We start from the raw sequence: 6000 nt of genomic DNA on the forward strand, positions 1-6000 counted from the left end.
TGCAGTGTTTGGTACCTGGCTGGGTGGGAGAAATTTTAACAAGGTGCGCACTGGTCTGTTTGCTAAGTAAGACCTGATGCCACCACTGCGGGAACTGAGGTCCCACAAAAGTTATGGATCAGGACACTTATTGCTGGTGAGGTTTGCATCAGTCTTCTATGAGAAGGGCCCCATAGTACCACAGCAGAGGCGAGCATGACTGGGAAGGGAGGATTCAGTGAAGCATAGCATGGGACTTGGTGTAAGCAAGTTAGGCAGCAAGTGTGGGCACTGCGGTGATTCCTGCAGGTGGCCATATGTTTATGCCGCGGGGGGTGGGGAATGATACCTGTCAGATCCTTTGCTCCTGGAGAGGCATTCTCATGATCCTATGTCTCTGGGACATCCCCTGAGATGAGAAAAGCAGTCTCTCTCCCGTGTGACCCAGGTGTTTTTCAAATTGCTGCTTCTACACTGCATCTCTTTCTCTCTGCTGACTCTGTATCATGCTGTCTTTTTAAGGGCAGGACTCCCCTTCTTAACGCCCTCTGGACTATCCTAGATTGAGTACACACATTTTTTAAAATTCCAGGCTTTAAGTCCTGCTCGTTGTAAGAACTCACAAAATTCAGCCCTTCTCACGATCAAAGCCAAATGTTATGGGGATTCATTGTCCCCATGTGGCTCCCCAGTGTGACAGTCTGTTTCTTGCCCTTCACTGTGACCCTCGTTCCCTTCTGCCACAGATGCCCATAATTCATTTTGCTCCCAAACAGCATCTCTGGGAAACATTTGTGTCCCCAATTCCTGCTTTCTCCCAGTGTCCCTGCCTTTTTCTGACAGTCTCTTGGGCTGATCCTCCCAGCTCTAGAATGCTTCAGATGGTCTACTTCCTCCAGAGCTCAAGATTTGTGACCTGACTCCTTTACGCAGACAGAAACACAGCTTGCTGTGTTCATCTGGTGGAAAAGCGGAGGCATTCTGAAATACATGAGCCCTCCCTGAAAACCAGTTTGCACAATAACCAGGAATTTTTACTCAAATCCAAAGGAGCCTTGAATAGAGAAATTTTAGACACTGAGGTGAGGGTGATGTTTTGAAGGTGTTTTTGGCCAGAGATTTTTCCAGACCCCTCAATTCACAGTGGCATAGAAACTGTTAACACTTCTTCAGTTCTAGAAAAACAGATTTTTGGTTGTCCAAGCAATTTCAGCCTGGTGTCAAGAAAAAGATGCTCTCAGTCTTTTTCCTTCCAGGAAAAAGAAACCAAACCAGGCAGCACTTGTCTCTCATGTTGCCAATTCTTCTAGAGATTCTGGAGGTTCCCTTCATTTGGCTTACAAAAGGAACATCTAGAATGTTTACAGTCTAGCCTGGAGAACTGGAGGTGTCTCCTTGGGTATTTCTGCTATATATAAAGCTATTTCATTTAAGCCAAAAACGTATGGAAGGGGATTTTTCAGTATGAGGTTTAACTACTTTACTGTTAAGGCCAATCTGTGCATTAAGCCTACTGAGGCTCATACGACACAAGCCTGGGAACTACTATCTGGAGGTCCTCAGTACATACACTCAAATATCTGTCCTCCTTGTTTGGAATCAGAGCATATCAGAAACAAATTTCCTTGGTAATCTTGTTAGAATGTGTTAGACCAGCTTTACTATCACCCCAGTATCTCAGTCTCTCCAAACTGGGGTCTCTTGACTTTCTTTGCAGATGTAGCCCCATTCCAGCCTCCAGACCAAATCCCTGTGGTAGAAGAGATCTGTAGTCCAGCACTGCTAGTTCAGGTTTGTCTGGTGCCTATATCTGATGTGTGAATTTCTTCCTATTTCTGAGACTTTTAGGCTGGCTCCTCTTGGTTTAACTGAGGTTTTGTCTTGCTTCCTGTACACGATCTCTGTTATAAAAATGCTAGGACTTGGGGCGCCTGGGTGGCTCAGTGGGTTAAGCCTCTGCCTTCAGCTCAGATCATGATCTCAGGGTCCTGGGATCGAGCCCTGCATCGGGCTCTCTGCTCAGCAGGGAGCCTGCTTCCTCCTCTCTCTCTGCCTGCCTCTCTGCCTACTTGTGATCTCTGTCAAATAAATAAAGAAAATCTTAAAAAAAAAAAAAATGCTAGGACTTGGCTTGCACATTCCAGACTCCATAGCTGGGCCCTGATATCTGCTGACTCCTTTGCTGATGCAGGTTCTGCTTTCCATACTGCTGAGTGTCCCTTGCCTCCAGCCATGCTGATATCCAGCCTACTCCTTGATACATATACCTGCTGCTCTGCTGGCTTACTGTCAGTCTCTAGTGCAACCCATCTGCCAGATTCAGAACATGCTCTGAACGTAGAGACAAACAAGTGGGACGTGAGAGAAAGAGTAAAGAAAACTCTAAGGTTTGGCCTGAGAAACTAGAAGGAGGGAGTTGCCATCAGTGGAGATGGGAAGGGCTGTAAGTAGAACATGCATGGCGTTGCAGGAGGAAGACCAGAAGTTTAGTTTTGGATATGCTGACACAGAGATGTTCATTGGCTATCCAGCTACGGAGACTGAGTTGGTCATTGGACATACATTTCTGGAATGTGGGAGAGAGGCCTGGACTGGAGGTTATTATTTTGGATGTCACTAGTATGTAGCCAGCATTTAAGCCATTGCACTGGGTGAGATCACCTAAAAAGGTTGATATAGATAGAAAGTCCATGAACTGAACCAAAAGACACTCCTACATTAGAGATTGAGGAGAAGAGGAAGAATCAACAAAGACTGCTTTCTGGTTGCCCTTTTCCAGCAAATAATTAGTAAACATGACCATAGATGCATGCTGGGATCTAACCAGAGTTCTTCCTCTGTTTCTTCACAGTATGTGCCTCACTTTATACACAAATAGGATGCTACATACCACTGGCGGAGGCCTTTTTTGTATAGTTCTTACCATGGACTTGGATTTGCTCAAAGTCCTCCTTATTTTCTCGTGGTATGTGTGGGATCAGTACTGTGATTTCCATGAACATGCAGCGGAAGCAGAAGTGAGGCTCTGTCTAGAGAGCAGTGCAGTTTATAGGGTCCCATCTGATGGAATACAAGGTTTAAGAACAACTTTCTACCCAAATATGCTAATCAATGATATCTGCAGGTGAGCGTTTGGCTTTTTGTGTATATATATTCATCACCTGGTAAATGGTGATTCTTTGGGAACTATTTTCTCTATGTCTTTTTAAGGAAAAATTGAAAAAAATTGTGTTTAGTTAGCTTTTATATGAAAGTATTATCTCCTAGCTAAAATGTAAACTATTTAAAATATTAAAAGCCCAGAAAACAATCTTAAACCCATTTTAAAAAAATGTATAAAAGGGAAGCAGAGCACCATAAACTTGGTGGCTTAAAACAACAAAATCTATTCACTCACAATTCTAGAGGCAGGAAGTCCAAAACCAAGGTGGTGGTGCTCTTTTCCTTTTCAGTTTCTGGTGGTCCCCAGCGATCCCTGATGTTCTTGGCTTGTTGCTTCCCCTTCCAGCCTCTGCCTCTGTCTTCACGTGGTCTTCTTTCCTGTGTGTCTGTGTCCAGATTTCCATTTACTTAGGACACCAGTCAAAATATTAGGGCCCACACTAACCCAGGATGGCCTCATCTTAACTTGATTACAACTGCAAAGACCCTATTGCCAAAAAGGGTCACATTCACAGATTCTGGATTCTGGGGAGATAGGAATTTGCGGGATGTGGGGGGGGGGCAGGGGGGAAGGACACTATCCTACCCAGTAGAATAAGAGTGAATTTACTCAATATGTAGCCAAAATACAATATACCGTTCTCATAAAAATGAGCATATATGCCCACAGCAGAACAGTTAACAAAGTAAACACACAAGAGGATTTACCCTACTTCCCAGTTCATATCACACTTCACTGTATTTCTCTAGTGTTTTTTCAGAAACCATAGCACTCTACTACTATGCTCCACTGTTTCATGAGATTCCTTAGTTGGCCACTTGCTTGCCTTTTGTAAGTCATCCCTGATAGGTTTGATAGTCTACTAGGGACAAAAATGAATCAGGTAGCTTTCTGTTTCTTCCTTTATCTCTGCTTCACACAGAATCCCAGATTAGTTGCCTCAAGCTCTTCCTCTGGTCTCTGAACTTTTGGATCTAATCAGCCTGGATAGCAGTGAGCCTAACTTCTTCAGAGCTATGCTTGGCCTCCTGAAGGGACAATCTCCTATGGAATGCAAACTGGCTCCCTCCATTCAAACATGGGTCAATGCAAGTGAAAGCACAAAAAAGTTGGGTGTTAGGCCATGGATACCTCTTCCTTACTCTGAGTGCCACTCTTCCCTGTTATGTGGAGCAGTGGGCAGGGTGCCCCCAACCAGGATCAAGCACATAGTTTACAAGTGGGAGAGCATGCTCCTTTCTGATGTCTTCTTATACCCTGTATTTCCAGTTTACCAAGTGGCTGGAGATCTTCATCTTGGCTGTCAACATGTAGACATGGTTATTTTGAAATACACAATCCAAACAAGGAATCCCAGATATTTACCTCATAGCTTAGATTTGGATTCTGTCGCTTCAGCACTATATAAACTAAAATACTAAAACAGCTTTTTTGTTTTTTCTTTTCAGCATCAACTTTTCCTTTAATGTCAGAATATTTCTGCTGCATCAGTTGCCTCCTTGGGCCAAATATTAGGTACAATTTATGCTAACCCAGTTTATTTCTACTGAAAGAAGATCTTTGCTTATCATGTCTGTCCTTTCCTCCCTAAGAGACAAACTAACAGGTAAAACCTGCCTACTTGAAGAAGTTGAGGTTCTCAACAGATGACTGAGTGCAGTGCTAGGGACAGTCTCATGAGCTAGTTGATAAAAACAGACATTTTTCATCTCTTCCCTATAACACCAAAATTCTTCTAAGGAAAATATCAATCTGGTTAACTGCTAACTTTACCTGCTCCCAGGACTGCTAACTTCAACACAACCTCTAATTCCTCAACTACTGTAACTATAGATAGTAAGCCACTAACAATGGAGAAAAAGAAAATAAATAAAAATGGAAAAACCCTTCCTTTCATGCACAAGTTCTTTTCTACAAGTTCGTTCCCATAGGTTCCTAATTCTTGCTGAAAAATGGTATCATTAAGCTTGTCAGGAGAAAGCAAAACACTAATATATTTCTTCCTAAAGGGCAGTGTGTAGCTAGTAGCTGACAAAGATTTGTGAATATAAGAAATAATCATACAGATTTACTTCTGGCTCGGTTACCCCACTTCCATAAATGTGCCCTTGCCTCAAAGTGGGATAACAAAGATCACCCATCAAAGTATAGAAAGACAAACCCTAGAATGGGTATAAACTACTAAATATTCTCATCTCTTTTCATTCTTGTTTTTGACTCAAAATATATGCATACATTCGTGTGGTAATAAATGTTTACCTCTAATCACATTTAACCTGGACACTGTTAATTCATGGCAAAAGAGTCAATGAAATGAGAATGCATCAAAAAGCCTCTAGGAAATGGTTTCTAAGATTCAGGGCAGGAGCCTCTACAAAGCGGTTTCAGATGGTAGAACCAACTACCTGTTCCATTCGGTTATCTCAAAATCACATCGAATGCAAGGTGTTATAACCAAGTTCATCATGTTCCTCCTCCATCCTCATCCTGTTCCAGGCTTCCTCTAACTCACTAAATGGTGTTAGTTGTGAAAGCCAAAAATCTACAAGCCATCTTTAACTCACCCCTTTCCTCATTCACCCTAGCCCAACCCATTATCAAGTCATATCAGTTTTATCTACTTTATTACTCTGGAGATGGCCACTGCCACCACCACCACAACTGCTCACCTCACCATGGTCTCCTAAGTATCCACACTAACCATCAACAGCCCTCTAGAGTCTATTCTTCACATTAATGCAGGTTATTCACTTTTCACTCAAATTTGCAAACAGTACTTTGAAATAGTTCGCAAACACCGAAGAAAAAAAATAAATGCATACATTATAAAGCATAATAAAATGAGTATTTCCATTTTA

The 6000-nt window shown here is 42.4% G+C and overlaps 1 long non-coding RNA gene across 1 annotated transcript in view; it reads left to right on the forward strand.

The window, feature by feature from the left end:
• Nucleotides 1-5058, forward strand: part of LOC125106004 (uncharacterized) — a 40593-nt gene extending 35535 nt beyond the window's left edge. The window contains exon 3 of the long non-coding RNA XR_007129192.1: nt 4591-5058. This is a non-coding gene — a long non-coding RNA (uncharacterized LOC125106004). The remainder of the gene's footprint in view (nt 1-4590) is intronic.
• The last annotated feature ends 942 nt before the right edge of the window (nt 5059-6000 follow it).

Source organism: Lutra lutra, chromosome 8 (genome assembly GCF_902655055.1).
Source record: "Lutra lutra chromosome 8, mLutLut1.2, whole genome shotgun sequence".
Lineage (NCBI taxonomy): Eukaryota > Metazoa > Chordata > Mammalia > Carnivora > Mustelidae > Lutra > Lutra lutra.